The sequence below is a fragment of the Leiobunum rupestre genome, chromosome 11 (assembly GCF_980474605.1).
Source record: "Leiobunum rupestre chromosome 11, qqLeiRupe1.1.hap1, whole genome shotgun sequence".
Taxonomy (NCBI): Eukaryota; Metazoa; Arthropoda; class Arachnida; order Opiliones; family Sclerosomatidae; genus Leiobunum; species Leiobunum rupestre.
In genome coordinates this window covers 24328995-24344958 of record NC_143394.1, presented here as the reverse complement: position 1 = coordinate 24344958, position 15964 = coordinate 24328995, and positions in this window count along the sequence as shown.

The window sequence follows — 15964 nt, the reverse complement described above, 5'->3', positions numbered from 1 at the left end:
TCTTGTTCAAGTAAACTTCTCGAAAGATATTCAAAAAGTTGCGATTGGTTTTCATCAACGCGGAGAAAACTAATCCAATTTGAAGGAATTAAAGAATTAGGTAAACCTCGATATTTGTAACCCGTTCCTCTCATTTCCCTAGTGTGATTTTTCAAACTGTTTGGCAAATAAACGTCCCATACTAAGTCCAATCTCTCAGAACTTTGAAGAAACCGTATAATATGCGGAACAAATATATTCTTGGAATAATCTTCGAATGTGTTAGATGTTCCGGGTCGTAGACTGTTAACAATAACGGCTCCATCAACTATGACTGATTCGACAAATGGAGTCTCAAAAATACTTGAATCAGGTACCACACTTTCAAGGCATGACACAAACTCCGACTTATTTCCATGTCGAAGAGAACCATTCGTTGATAGAGAGGGAGGGAAAGCGTGATTCTCGTGTTTAAAAAAGTCTTCTAAACTACCGTTTCTATTCTGACAAGTAATAAATAATCGAGAAAATAGGGAACAGTCGTTTTAGAGAGAAGTTATTTTTGTTTTATCTCTCCCCACACGGCGTTCTATGTGTGAACTAAACAGAGGTAGTTCATTTTTGGGAATTGGAGAATTTATCGTTTGTGGTTTCGCTCCCAATTCAACTTCAAATCTTTATCTGACAAATTCTCGATATTGTTCTTTCCCGACACGTTGAATGGTTTTTACCGTGATTACAACATTTTTATCCACAATATTTTAGTATCCAAAGCAAATAAATCGTCACTCTCTTCCATAAAAGGGTTGCCCATTCAACAATCGCACTGACTAGTTCGCAAACCTCAGAAAAGAACGAAGCGTTAACAGACCGGTTTTGCTGATGGTGAGGTGCAATTCTGGAAATGTGGTTACACTCGGCACTTTCTTCAAATTCTTGAATTATCCGAGCTATCTCCGGACCTGCAACCATCCATTTCAAAAGCGTACTCGGATTTCCAGTCTAACCATCTGCCCCTCCGTCGCCTTTAACAGGGGCATTTAGCTGTTCGTGAGCGTGATCCAACGCAATTGTCGAAAATGCGCGATTAGTTTTTTGAACTACAAAATTACCCGCCAGAAATTCGTTGGCTACTGTGGAGTGTCTCTCTTTAAGGCTAACCATGTCTCGAATGTGAATGGAAATCCATCTTGCGTAATGAGTATGGTCTAGCGTGAAAATCCAATTCACCATTCCAGTCAGAGCTTCAATGTAAAGATTAAAAGAGCCTCCACGCAAAGAACGCACAAACATAACTAACAGTAGTTCAAGATCCATATCGATATTCCAGTAACCGAATTACGGGTACAGCGCACTCTGAGTAATGGTCCATTCTTCTATGCTCACTGGTACATTATCTGGGGACAGTTCCTTTAGATAGGTCCTATAAGCTTGCAATTTGAGAATTTGAAGTGCTGCTAACGTAACCTGGGGAGCGTTCCTAATACGAAGTATGTGTGATCCTTTAAGATAGGAGTAGGTCGTTCCAGCTCCAGCAATTCCCGCCTTAACGAGCGCAGATGTCCACCCACTGTTATTTAGCCAGTCTCCCAAAACTTTATCAAATGCAAGTTCGATGTGTAGACCACCGAACATGACTACGAAATTATCCTCGCCATAAGTACTGGGCCAAATCCACTGAATATTTTTTGCTAATGCATATAGGGGCTGATTACAAGAAATTACTAGAACTTGACCAGAATTGAGATGTTGAACACATGCCTTTACAACTGACATCGCGTGTCGTATCATAGCAGCGCTATGAGCTGGGTCTTGGAAAAGCGGGAGAAGTGAAGAGAGCGTTTGAGGATGAACAGAAGTAACGGACATCGCGTGGTATGATGACCACGAAAGATGGTCTTCCATTTCAAGGTTTTCTTCGCCTGCAAACCGGTCATAAGCTTCAGTTACTTTGCTTAACCATTTGTTTTCCTCCTCGATGGCGTCGTTAAGGTGGGATGAATTTAAACTTGAAGGACCATTTATTCTAGGTACCAGAAATTATTTTCCGATTGCCACTGGAGGAACGTTTGTGTAAAATGAGGCTAGTGAGCAATTTATAGCTCTGGTTCGGTTTTCGGTATTGTTTAAGTTTCTACGAGATATACCACTAATGGTGTCAGAAAGGTGTAAATAACCCGCCTTTCAGTTTCCGAGGACATACTACTTGTTCTTCCTCAAACATAGCACAAACGGCATTACCTACACTTGAAGACGTACGATTAAGTTTATCGTAAGACATGCAAATTCCAAGGCGATGTAGAGTATCGATTAACTCTCGTTTACGAGTCAATAGGTGCACTTTAAATGCAATGTACAGTCCCGGACATAAGTTTCCGGCCGTTTTCATTTGGCCGCCATTTTGATTCTGTTTGACGTAGAGCGTCGTTGGAGGTCTTGTTTGAATACTTACGCTCACGAAATTATTTTGATATATCTTACAAGGAAAAAGAAAAATCAAAATTAGTAAAACCCCACCGATTTGACTTTACCAAATTAAGCGTTTAGTTAGTTACAATTAGGCCCATTAGACGCACAATGTCACGCAGAATACGAATCTGTCTTTGAAATTTAAATCGGTTCAATATTACCAAAGTTATAAATAAAATAACAACGGTTTAAAACTGGAAAATTAAGCCTAATCGAAATATTTAGTCAAACAGGTCAACTGAAGTGGGAAGCAGGCGTTAAAGCGGGGGAAACAATTGCGTTCAAGACCACTTGATTTTGCCCTTCACCTTAAGTTGTTAGCGTTAAAATAAAAACACTAAATAGGACAGTGACCAGAATTAAATAATTGCAAATTTTATATCAATCATCACAAACAATGACATATTTAAAAAAATTGTCTCAGTAATTTTGAATTTTTTCAGATTAGCACTTTACGACACTTAATAATAAGTCCAATAACCACATTTGTCTACATCCTCTCGCATACTCTTGGGCATCGATTCGTGATAGGCCCGAAAAAATTCCTCGTTGAGCTTCAGGTCGCGCCACGCATTTCCAGAAGGCGTTGAACATTTCGTCAGGGCACCAGCCCGCATCTTCGAAATATTTTGTAATCTCTTATTTTTGAAACATTAATTACAGGGCCCCTATAAATATAATATTTTTATTTTAGGGCCATTAATTTTAACAATGGACCCCTTAATTTTAACATTATTTTTAGAGCCCCAATTCAACAATATTTTACGGGCACCTAATTTTAACGTTTTTTTGGGGTCCACAATTTCAACGTTATTTTAGGGTCCACAAATTAAAATTTTTATTTAAGGACCCCAATTGTAATATTATTTTAAGGACCACAATTTCAATATTATTTTAAGGACCCAAATTTTAATTTTATTATCACGGTCCTTAAATGCCATAACGTTAGGGCCCCTAAATTTATCAATACAAATAATTACAACTATTTTTAACATTATTTTAGTGCCCCTAATTTTAATATATTTTTGGGTCCCAAATTTTTGCACAGAGCCTTCAACAGTGTTTATCAGGCTCTGCATTTCGTACGTTTGAGTAATCGATATGAAGAACCATTTCCGCCTACAGGTTTTCATGGGGTTCAAATCACATCGTTTGACAGGCCAATTTATAATCTAAATAAAGAACGAAAAATAAGTTGTTCGATACCAGAACTGTATTTAAAACTAACAATCCGAAATGTATCGCTGTTCGAATTGACTTGTCTGGTCCAAATTCATCACCTTTCCGCTGTCGCACTCATTCCGGCAGCAGGTTAAATTTCTTAGAATCTAGAAAAAAAGTTTGAGCAACGCGCGAACATTCGGCGAGATCGGAAAGGTGATGAAATTGGACCAGTGAAGTCCGTTCGAACAGCGATACATTTCGTATGTTTTAAATAGTGTTATGGTTTCAAACAACTTATTTTTCGTTCTTCTATTTAGATTACGAATTTGCTTGTCAAAGGATGTGAATTTCAGATCGTGCCACGCATTTCGTACCGCCTTCAGAAGGTGTTGAACTTTTCGCCAGGGCCGTATTAATAGGAATATAAACTCCAACGCGATTTGACTGAAAGATACCCACCATTTTTGGGATTACCTTTCCAGTAAACCACTAAGCAGCGCCGAAACCTCTAAAGCCATAGGAGGGCGCGGCTAACAGCGAAACCGTTGTCAGAAGGAGACTAAAATACCAGAAGTTATATTCCCTTTAAGGCATGTGCCAAGTGCACTATCACCGAGGGCCCCCGAGGTCAAGGCTAACATAGCGGGCCCTAGCCCGCATCTTCGAAATAATTTTCATATATTTTTTTAATTATCTTTAAAGGCCACAAATCTTAATATTATTTCAGGGCGCCTAATTTTAATATTTTTATTTCAGAACTATTAATTTGAACATGATTATTTTTAGGACTTTTGAACATTGAGTGAGATCGAAAAGGTAATAAAATTGGATCAGTCAAGTCCATTCGATTAGTCGGAAGAAGGTGTTAAAGCGTTAAAAACAATTACGCTCAAGACCACTGGGTTTTGCCCTTCACCTTGAGTTGTTAGCGTTAAGTAGGATTATGACCAGAATTAATTCTTGAAAATTTTATTTGAATCATCATAAACAATGACATTTTTTTTTACAAAAAGTTTCAGAGGTATTTTGACAGTTTGCCCAGAATACCACTTAACGACACTTAATAGTGACTCCAATAGCCTCGTTTTTCAACAACTTCTCGCACTCTATTGGGCATAGATACGTGATAGGCCTGAAAAGGTTCCTCGTTGAGTTTAGGTCGCGCCACGCATTTTGTACGGCCTCCAAAAGGCCTTGAACATTTCGAACGTTTGTGTGATCGATAATGCGAACCATTTCCGCCCACAGGTTTTCTATAGGGATCATGTCGCAACCTTTGGCAGGCCAATTCATTATCTAAATAGAAGAACAAAATATAAGTTGTTTGAAACAATAACTGTATTTAAAACATGAAATATATTGCTATTCGAATTGACTTGACTAGTTCAAGTTCATCACCTTTCCTCTCCGAATGTTTGCACGTTGGTCTAAGTTTAATTACGAAACTTACCCTGAAGCCGTAATAAGTGCGAAGCCTTTCCAATGCTTCAGCGGTTAGTCTCGCCGTATGGATTGGCGCTCGGTCTTGCATAAAATCAAAATTCCCGTCTGGAAACCTTTCCAACGCTTGGGAAGCAATCGTTTTCTAAGAGCTCAACGTACCGACGAGCAGTATTTCGTCCCTCTATGTTGACCAAGCAACCAGAACTCTCCGCTGAAAGCCAGCCCCATACTTGAACCGAAAATCGTCCGCTGCGTTGCACTTCCGTTATGTATGGTTCGTTGTATCGGGTACCAACTGGCCTTCGAACCCAGATCTTAAAGTTCAGGGAAAACATTACATGGAAATATTAGAGTTTTGTTCAAATAATTGAGCACCACCGCTTACCTGGCCGTTATGCCCCACAACGAACGTTTTTTCGTCAGTAAAGACGACACGTTGCCATTGTTCGAGAGTCTAGTCTAGGTGAGCCGTAGCAAATTCAAGCCTTCCTTGACGGTTTGCTGCCGTTAACTTCTCTTTCTGACAGGCAATTCTACCGTTCAGATTATTTCTAACCAAGGCTCTCCTGACAGTCCGTACCCAAGGGGAGCGCATTCGCGTTTTTGCCCGGCGCTCCTTTTGAAAAAACTCGCTAGCTATCTTTCTACCGCGCGAGTGACGTAGCTGGTTGACGGTTTTCCCGTAGACACGAAGCGTAGGGTGTCTTATAAGTACCGGGTAGTTTGTCTGTCATGGGTAAAAAAAATATGTGTAAAAATGTGGTGAAATTGCATAATCTTGGGAGACTGTGAAAGAATATAAATACGTTGGAATTATTTTTGGGTTTTTCAATTATTGTGGTCGGACGTGGTCAGAAGAAAGAACTATATTTTTTAATGAAACTTTTATTAAAATAAAAAATATGAACATTTTAATATTGAAAAGGCACATTTTGAAATTCATTGAAAAATTATTATATTGTTCCGTTTAAATCTGTCAACTGAACAAAAAGGCAGCTTATTTTTTAAACTTAACTACTTATTTTTTTAGTTTTCTTATCTTTTTTCCTGTCTTGGGCCTCAGTAATACTTTTTGAATTTAAATATTTAATTCTAGTTCTCATTTTTAAATAACAAAAACAATCTCTCTTGGATATTTTGAAAATAATGGCATACGTTCATTAGTTAGGTTATTGATAAAATTTAAATCTTAATTTCCTTTCCAACTTTACCTTAAAACTATAACGTTTACAATTTCACTATTAAGTTATAATAATATTAGGCCTAGGCCCTATGCTATAAGCTTATAAAGTTCTGGGTTTAATGTCAGCTAATACTGGAAGTTTTAATAATTTAGAGCAGCTGTTCCCAAAAGGTGTTCCGCGGAACCCTAAGGTTCCATGGAAGGGTCACAGGGGTTCCGAGAATTTGCAACGCGGCCATCTTCATTTGTGTCAAGACTCTTTTAAGATAAACAAAAATGAGTTAGGTTCCGCCAGAATTAGGTGGATAATTTAGGGTTCCATAGCCGAAACAAATTAGGAACCGCTGATTTAGAGAATATAATACTTACAGAAATTTATATAAAGTGCCAAAAACAAGTGTAAAATTTAAGGGAAAACGACCGCACGTATTTATTTTCTATACCGCATTTTTTCTGATTTCTTTTATTAGGAATTCGACTGATTTCTCTAGTCTCTCCTCTCTTCGCGCTCTACTTCCCTCCCCGCGGCTTGTTTCTGGTTTCCTGTCAACCAGCGACGTCACTGAAAGTGGGCCGGTAGTTGCCAAGCCCCCCAACGTACCCGCTGAAGCGCTTCTCTACAGACCCCGTCGAAAGAGCTAACCTTATTATACGCAGTATTTTACCAACCTTGGTCCGTACCGACGTTTCTAGTTCCAAGTCTGCCCTCAGATTTAGAGCGGTCATGAAAGGGTGACGTCTACTGGCTCTGACCAGGCGTCGCTCATCCTGGTCACTTAAAGCCCTGGGTCGCCCGCCTCTATGCCGGTCAGCCCCGTGGTTAAATTCGTTATTTCTATATTTATCTACCCAGGTAGCCACCGTATCTCTGGAGATATTCAGTTGTCTCGCTTTAGGCTTATTCGAGACTAGAATTCGCGGAGTAGCAATGGCGGAAAGAGTTTTAGTTCGGCGGCAGATAGTAGAGCTTCACCAACAAGGTTATTCTAATCGTTTGATTACGGTGGGTTCGAAGGCCAGTTGGTACCCGATACAACGAACCATACATAACGGAAGTGCAACGCAGCGGACGATTTTCGGTTCAAGTATGGGGCTGGCTTTCAGCGGAGAGTTCTGGTTGCTTGGTCAACATAGAGGGACGAAATACTGCTCGTCGGTACGTTGAGCTCTTAGAAAACGATTGCTTCCCAAGCGTTGGAAAGGTTTCCAGACGGGAATTTTGATTTTATGCATGACCGAGCGCCAATCCATACGGCGAGACTAACCGCTGAAGCATTGGAAAGGCTTCGCACTTATTACGGCTTCAGGGTAAGTTTCGTAATTAAACTTAGACCAACGTGCAAACATTCGGAGAGGAAAGGTGATGAACTTGAACTAGTCAAGTCAATTCGAATAGCAATATATTTCATGTTTTAAATACAGTTATTGTTTCAAACAACTTATATTTTGTTCTTCTATTTAGATAATGAATTGGCCTGCCAAAGGTTGCGACATGATCCCTATAGAAAACCTGTGGGCGGAAATGGTTCGCATTATCGATCACACAAACGTTCGAAATGTTCAAGGCCTTTTGGAGGCCGTACAAAATGCGTGGCGCGACCTAAACTCAACGAGGAACCTTTTCAGGCCTATCACGTATCTATGCCCAATAGAGTGCGAGAAGTTGTTGAAAAACGAGGCTATTGGAGTCACTATTAAGTGTCGTTAAGTGGTATTCTGGGCAAACTGTCAAAATACCTCTGAAACTTTTTGTAAAAAAAAATGTCATTGTTTATGATGATTCAAATAAAATTTTCAAGAATTAATTCTGGTCATAATCCTACTTAACGCTAACAACTCAAGGTGAAGGGCAAAACCCAGTGGTCTTGAGCGTAATTGTTTTTAACGCTTTAACACCTTCTTCCGACTAATCGAATGGACTTGACTGATCCAATTTTATTACCTTTTCGATCTCACTCAATGTTCAAAAGTCCTAAAAATAATCATGTTCAAATTAATAGTTCTGAAATAAAAATATTAAAATTAGGCGCCCTGAAATAATATTAAGATTTGTGGCCTTTAAAGATAATTAAAAAAATATATGAAAATTATTTCGAAGATGCGGGCTAGGGCCCGCTATGTTAGCCTTGACCTCGGGGGCCCTCGGTGATAGTGCACTTGGCACATGCCTTAAAGGGAATATAACTTCTGGTATTTTAGTCTCCTTCTGACAACGGTTTCGCTGTTAGCCGCGCCCTCCTATGGCTTTAGAGGTTTCGGCGCTGCTTAGTGGTTTACTGGAAAGGTAATCCCAAAAATGGTGGGTATCTTTCAGTCAAATCGCGTTGGAGTTTATATTCCTATTAATACGGCCCTGGCGAAAAGTTCAACACCTTCTGAAGGCGGTACGAAATGCGTGGCACGATCTGAAATTCACATCCTTTGACAAGCAAATTCGTAATCTAAATAGAAGAACGAAAAATAAGTTGTTTGAAACCATAACACTATTTAAAACATACGAAATGTATCGCTGTTCGAACGGACTTCACTGGTCCAATTTCATCACCTTTCCGATCTCGCCGAATGTTCGCGCGTTGCTCAAACTTTTTTTCTAGATTCTAAGAAATTTAACCTGCTGCCGGAATGAGTGCGACAGCGGAAAGGTGATGAATTTGGACCAGACAAGTCAATTCGAACAGCGATACATTTCGGATTGTTAGTTTTAAATACAGTTCTGGTATCGAACAACTTATTTTTCGTTCTTTATTTAGATTATAAATTGGCCTGTCAAACGATGTGATTTGAACCCCATGAAAACCTGTAGGCGGAAATGGTTCTTCATATCGATTACTCAAACGTACGAAATGCAGAGCCTGATAAACACTGTTGAAGGCTCTGTGCAAAAATTTGGGACCCAAAAATATATTAAAATTAGGGGCACTAAAATAATGTTAAAAATAGTTGTAATTATTTGTATTGATAAATTTAGGGGCCCTAACGTTATGGCATTTAAGGACCGTGATAATAAAATTAAAATTTGGGTCCTTAAAATAATATTGAAATTGTGGTCCTTAAAATAATATTACAATTGGGGTCCTTAAATAAAAATTTTAATTTGTGGACCCTAAAATAACGTTGAAATTGTGGACCCCAAAAAAACGTTAAAATTAGGTGCCCGTAAAATATTGTTGAATTGGGGCTCTAAAAATAATGTTAAAATTAAGGGGTCCATTGTTAAAATTAATGGCCCTAAAATAAAAATATTATATTTATAGGGGCCCTGTAATTAATGTTTCAAAAATAAGAGATTACAAAATATTTCGAAGATGCGGGCTGGTGCCCTGACGAAATGTTCAACGCCTTCTGGAAATGCGTGGCGCGACCTGAAGCTCAACGAGGAATTTTTTCGGGCCTATCACGAATCGATGCCCAAGAGTATGCGAGAGGATGTAGACAAATGTGGTTATTGGACTTATTATTAAGTGTCGTAAAGTGCTAATCTGAAAAAATTCAAAATTACTGAGACAATTTTTTTAAATATGTCATTGTTTGTGATGATTGATATAAAATTTGCAATTATTTAATTCTGGTCACTGTCCTATTTAGTGTTTTTATTTTAACGCTAACAACTTAAGGTGAAGGGCAAAATCAAGTGGTCTTGAACGCAATTGTTTCCCCCGCTTTAACGCCTGCTTCCCACTTCAGTTGACCTGTTTGACTAAATATTTCGATTAGGCTTAATTTTCCAGTTTTAAACCGTTGTTATTTTATTTATAACTTTGGTAATATTGAACCGATTTAAATTTCAAAGACAGATTCGTATTCTGCGTGACATTGTGCGTCTAATGGGCCTAATTGTAACTAACTAAACGCTTAATTTGGTAAAGTCAAATCGGTGGGGTTTTACTAATTTTTCTTTTTCTTTTTCCTTGTAAGATATATCAAAATAAATTTATGTTGATACTAATTTCTTGAGCGTAAGTATTCAAACAAGACCTCCAACGACGCTCTACGTCAAACAGAATCAAAATGGCGGCCAAATGAAAACGGCCGGAAACTTATGTCCGGGACTGTACGTCGAGACTGGAGTTTCGGTTTGACTCTTGGTATGTTCACTAACCTGGTTTTGAACTCTACACTCTAAAAAAATAGCATTCAATTTCTTTTCAAAATTGAATAACACCTTTCAATTTTGAACGCCGCTTCAAATAGGCATTCAAATTTAACCGCTACCATTCAATTTTAAAAAAACCTTTCAAATTGACGTTCTAATTTTACTAATTCCTTTCAATTTTGAATAAACAGTCACCTTGGCGTTCAAATTTAATAAAAACCTTTCAAGTTCGATCACCAGTCATCCTGGCGTTCAATTTGACTACAAGTTCTACATCCATTCAATTTAACAGTTGTTTAAGTTCTACATCCATTCAATTTAACAGTTGTTTAAGTTCTACATCCATTCAATTTAACAGTTGTTTAAGTTCTACATCCATTCAATTTAACAGTTGTTTAAGTTCTACATCCATTCAATTTAACAGTTGTTTAAGTTCTACATCCATTCAATTTAACAGTTGTTTAAGTTCTACATCCATTCAATTTAACAGTTGTTTAAGTTCTACATCCATTCAATTTAACAGTTGTTTAAGTTCTACATCCATTCAATTTAACAGTTGTTTAAGTTCTACATCCATTCAATTTAACAGTTGTTTAAGTTCTACATCCATTCAATTTAACAGTTGTTTAAGTTCTACATCCATTCAATTTAACAGTTGTTTAAGTTCTACATCCATTCAATTTAACAGTTGTTTAAGTTCTACATCCATTCAATTTAACAGTTGTTTAAGTTCTACATCCATTCAATTTAACAGTTGTTTAAGTTCTACATCCATTCAATTTAACAGTTGTTTAAGTTCTACATCCATTCAATTTAACAGTTGTTTAAGTTCTACATCCATTCAATTTAACAGTTAATTACACGAAAGATCGTTGGTCACATGATCAGGCTTGGAAATAAGCGGTGGTCACTGGGTCAAAGACCAGTTTATTAATTGCTCGGACCAGTTTTTTTATTCAAAGGCTAGAGGTTCACTGGTCCAGTGTCCAGTTTATTAATTCAAAATTATCTACCGTATTATTAACCAACTGGTCTACGTGACCACTTAAATAATTCAAGAGTTGGGAGTCACCGGTCAAATAGACCAGTTTAGAAATAAACCTTATTTCCAAGCCTGCACATGATCTCGTGAAGTACGGCCAAAATAAAATCTCAAGGCTGGCCAAAATTCGAGTGAGCTCTCGGCTGCTGTGTCGTCTGCTATGAAAAAAAGTGACGACGCTTACGTGAACTTACAATGTAATGCTTGTTTTCCACTGGCGCGCGCAACGACGCGCTTCTCAGCTTTGAAACGTTCAAACGTTTTTACGCACGTAAAGAAAATAACATTATGACGCGCGCTAGTGGAAAACAAGCTTCAAGCTTGGTTTCCACCAGCGCGCGTCAAAAAGCGACACTCAGCTTTGAAACGTGCAAATGTTCTTACGCACGACAAAAAATTTACATTATGACGCGCTCTTACGCGCGTTGGTGGAAACCAAGCTTTATAGTGTATCCAAGCGCGTAACATGCGGATCACGGTGCGACTTTGTGAACAGCCGAATTTTAGCAGACGACGGTTTGCTCAACCATAACGAACTCCCATAAGCCTCTGCATGCAAAAGTTTTTCGCGATGCTTTGGACGTCTAAACGTTCATACGGCAAGGTTTCCAACAAATTTTCATGGTCTATGTTTTTTTTTGGGATCGCATCGGGCGGGTTTCGAATCCGAGTCCTCCTGCATGACAGGCGGGCGTTCTGCCAAAGAACCACCGATTCTTAACTCACCTCGTTGAAAATTAGAAAATTATGTAAATATTACGAGATTTTGGGTTCGATTTAAATTACTTCGCAGAAGAAATTGAAATTTTGTGACTCGTGTATTAATAATTAAATAACAAATCCGCCGACCGAGAATAGAACTCATGGCGCTCTGCACTCCGAGCGAGTGCCTTACCGTTGACCCACCGAAACTTATTGCACCGGATACTTTTTTTTAAACATAAAGCTTTGACCTTTCTCTGCAGGGGCGTAGGAACGTTTTAGAAGTTGGAGGGGGGCAAAGAGAAACGAAAATTTGTACCCTAGGAGGGGTTATACAACCACCGTGTCTGTCTGTCTGTCTATCTGTGGGTCTGTCTGTGGGTCTGTCCAAGGGGTGATTATTCCTCGTTTCGGTTTGTCTCTCCGTCAGAAAATCGAGAGCTCCTCTAGTCGCAGTCGCGTGTGACGTAGTTGCGTCCATTCTTCGAAGCGCCTACGATCTTGACACAATAATGAGGCGTCTTACAATCTCAAAACCATGTATAAACTATGTCTGTCATTTTAAAAACTTCAATCGTTTTTATAAGAATTTAGGACTATAAGGGAACTTATGGCACACCGTTCAGGACTAAATTCAACCAAAAATATTTATATATTGTTTGTAAATATAAAGGTGTTTTTAAAATATAAAGGCGTTTTTGAAATATAAATTACTTTTCAAAATATAAGGCGAATTCGTCTAAGACATTCGAGGCCAGTTTAAGAAGGTACAAACGCACTATAGTAACACATACCTCACAGGCAGTGGCGTAGCAAGGGGGATTTCCATGTCACCGCCCCCATTAGGCCTACGTTTGACTGTACTAAATAGTCACCCATCCTCGACCCCCTTTGACGAATTTCTGACTACGCCACTGCTTACAGCCTACAAGGATAGTTTTTTATGTTTATTTCCTGCAACTATGTATTAGGAGACAGCAAATAAACCAAAACTTTCTCCTAAATGGAGTACACCCTAAATCATATCTCCTAAGCATACCAATGGAAAAAGGACAAAACCAGAGACCCTATATTTTAAAAACACCTTTATATTTTAAAAGTGCTTTATATTTTAAAAACGACTTTATATTTTAAAAATGACTTTATATTTTAAAAATGACTTTATATTTTAAAAACAGCTTTATATTTAAAAAAATACCCCCATATTTACAAAAAAAAACTCTATTTTTTTATTGAGTTTTGTCCTGAACAGCGTGCCATAGGAACTCTTATTTATTTACATCTAAATAATCCAAAGTTTATATTTTCATAAAAACACTTTAATATAGACTAAATCCAAAAATAGTTCTCAAGTACAGAAATATTTATCACACAGGCATGTAAAATGATAAAACACCTGTCAATTAAATTATTAATACTAGTTAAGTGACACCTTTCAATATATTAACGCTTTTAATATTTTATACATTCAGTAACTATATAACGTAATGTGATACCTTTATTATATAAAATTATAGATTTTTACTTTTAAGTATTTTAAAGTATATTAATTATACATATTCAAAATTTACATTAACAATCAACTAGAACTTTAATTACCAATTTTATAATATTACACCTTAAATTTAAAATTTTAACATTAACAGAAATCTATACATTCCTGTTACTTTAGTCAATTTTAAATTTGTACATATTTAAAACTTTAAATAACACGCTACTAATACTTTATCACTTTCTTTATACTATATTTCATTTCTTGTTCTTTTTTGAAGGAATGGCAGTGGGTATTCAGAGCCTCTTTGTATTGGGTTCATCAATTCTACTCTCAGATCTCTTGGATAATCTTCTTCATAGAAATGTTCTGAGCAAATCCTTGCATATTTCACATTTATTTTGTCTTGGGAACGTCCGCAAGCGGTTATCCATTTTTGGCTTATAGTTATTTGAGATGGGAATAGAAGGTATGACAAATTCTTCTTTCGGGTGACAATTAAGGAATTATTGCACCCGAGAACCGAGCATTTTAATCCGTGCATTACTGTATTATGTTGAGTTCATGACAACTTGACAAGCCTTTATTAACAAAATTCAAAATAACCGCCTTTAAAATATTAAAAGTTAAGCCTCGGCTATAAAATTCATGGTTTAAAATAGTCAAAAATACTATTATTATATAACTATACCATTTAACACTAGTAAAAATGTAATACTATAATGGATCTAATTTATTGGTAAACGATTAATGCTTACCTGAATTGGCAAAAGTGAAGAACAGCCCCCCCTCCTTTTATTGTTTTTTTATTTTCTTAGATGAAAGCCCAGTGTGTAAGGAGTACGAAGGTATTTTTTTTAGTAACCGCAAATGATAATTAGTTAAGTTAACGCGTTTTGAAAACCGTCAATTTTAATGCATTTTCGACAATAGTTTAATGTGAGTTCTATACTTTTTCTCCCGAGATAGAGCAGGACACGTGAAATCAAACTTTATGTTTGGTGTGTACTAAGGAGTAATACTGAAAATGAAATTTGTAGTGGTAGTGTAGTCTATACTTAACTCTTACAAATAAGGGATTTGGGAGGGAACTGAATATGTAAATGATATGTACCTCAAAGAACGGGATTTTTTAACAATGCAAAAAGTTTTAATCGCAATTTATTGTTTAAAAAGATATGATCAATGTAAAATTGTTACTTGCCAGCAATTTTTACAACGGGAAATACGACATATTTCGAGATTTGTTTGTTTATTTGATGACGTAGGACTGATGAGGAGGACGATTCTTTAAATGTCTAGATTTTAATACGTTTTGGAGACCGTAGGACTGATGACGAAAAAGGAAAAGGCTGAAATGCAGAACAGTACTAACTTTTAAGGGTTGGGAATTTTTCTCGTATTTCAACGCATTTTAGGCTTTTTTTAACCATACAATGACTTCTGTGTGATGTTGACTTATACAACGTCGAATGTACTCTAAGTATTGGCGCCTAACGGCGCCGCGCACTCACTTCGCTCGAGCGCTGGGGGCGCGCAGCGCCTCCCCAAACCCCATACTAAAAAAAGCTATGGGCCAACTATAACGCAACATAGAGGACAGCACCAAGCCTGACGCATCAAGTATCATAAACCCGAAAACAATAAACAAAACCAAAAAAAAACCAAAGTACCTATTGTTAAAAATAGCCCAAAGGACTTCGTTAACACGTGTGAAAAATCTACAATTCCAAAGCATTTGCGAGGGTAAGAAAAGTTCTTATCGACTGAATTTCAACTTGTGCAATTGAAAACAGACTATTGGCGCCACCCCAACCCCATTCTTGCTATCACGATGGGCCGCCTATAACGCGACCTAGAGGACATTACCTAGCCATAACGCATCAAGTATGGTCCAAATACGCGGAAAACTAAAATAGTTAATTGGTGTTCAATGCTTCACATTGGCCCAAATAATTAATTGATGTTCAACGCATCAAGTATTGTCCAAATACGCGGAAAAGTAAAATAGTTAATTGATGTTCAATTCTTCACATTGGCCCAAATCATTTATTGTTATTCAATTAGTATAGACCAAAATGAAAGTTTGTTTTCATGTGTCCTACTCTATCTCGGGGTAGAACAGACAATGAAATTTCCTGATAATACCAGTGAAAATTGAAAAATCCCATTCCCGATAACTTTTAATTTATATGTTTGCGGATAATAATTAATACACCATTAAATTCAGCGTAAAAAATGCTACCAATAAATCGAATAAAAATCGAAATATAATAGGGGGGGCTATTCTTCACATTGGCCCCTGAATTTTAATCCACAAAGGAATTTTATAAAAAGGCGGACGCGGGCTGCCGGCCGAAGAGGAATGTTTACAGTCAGCTCTCCCGCTCGGCTGTC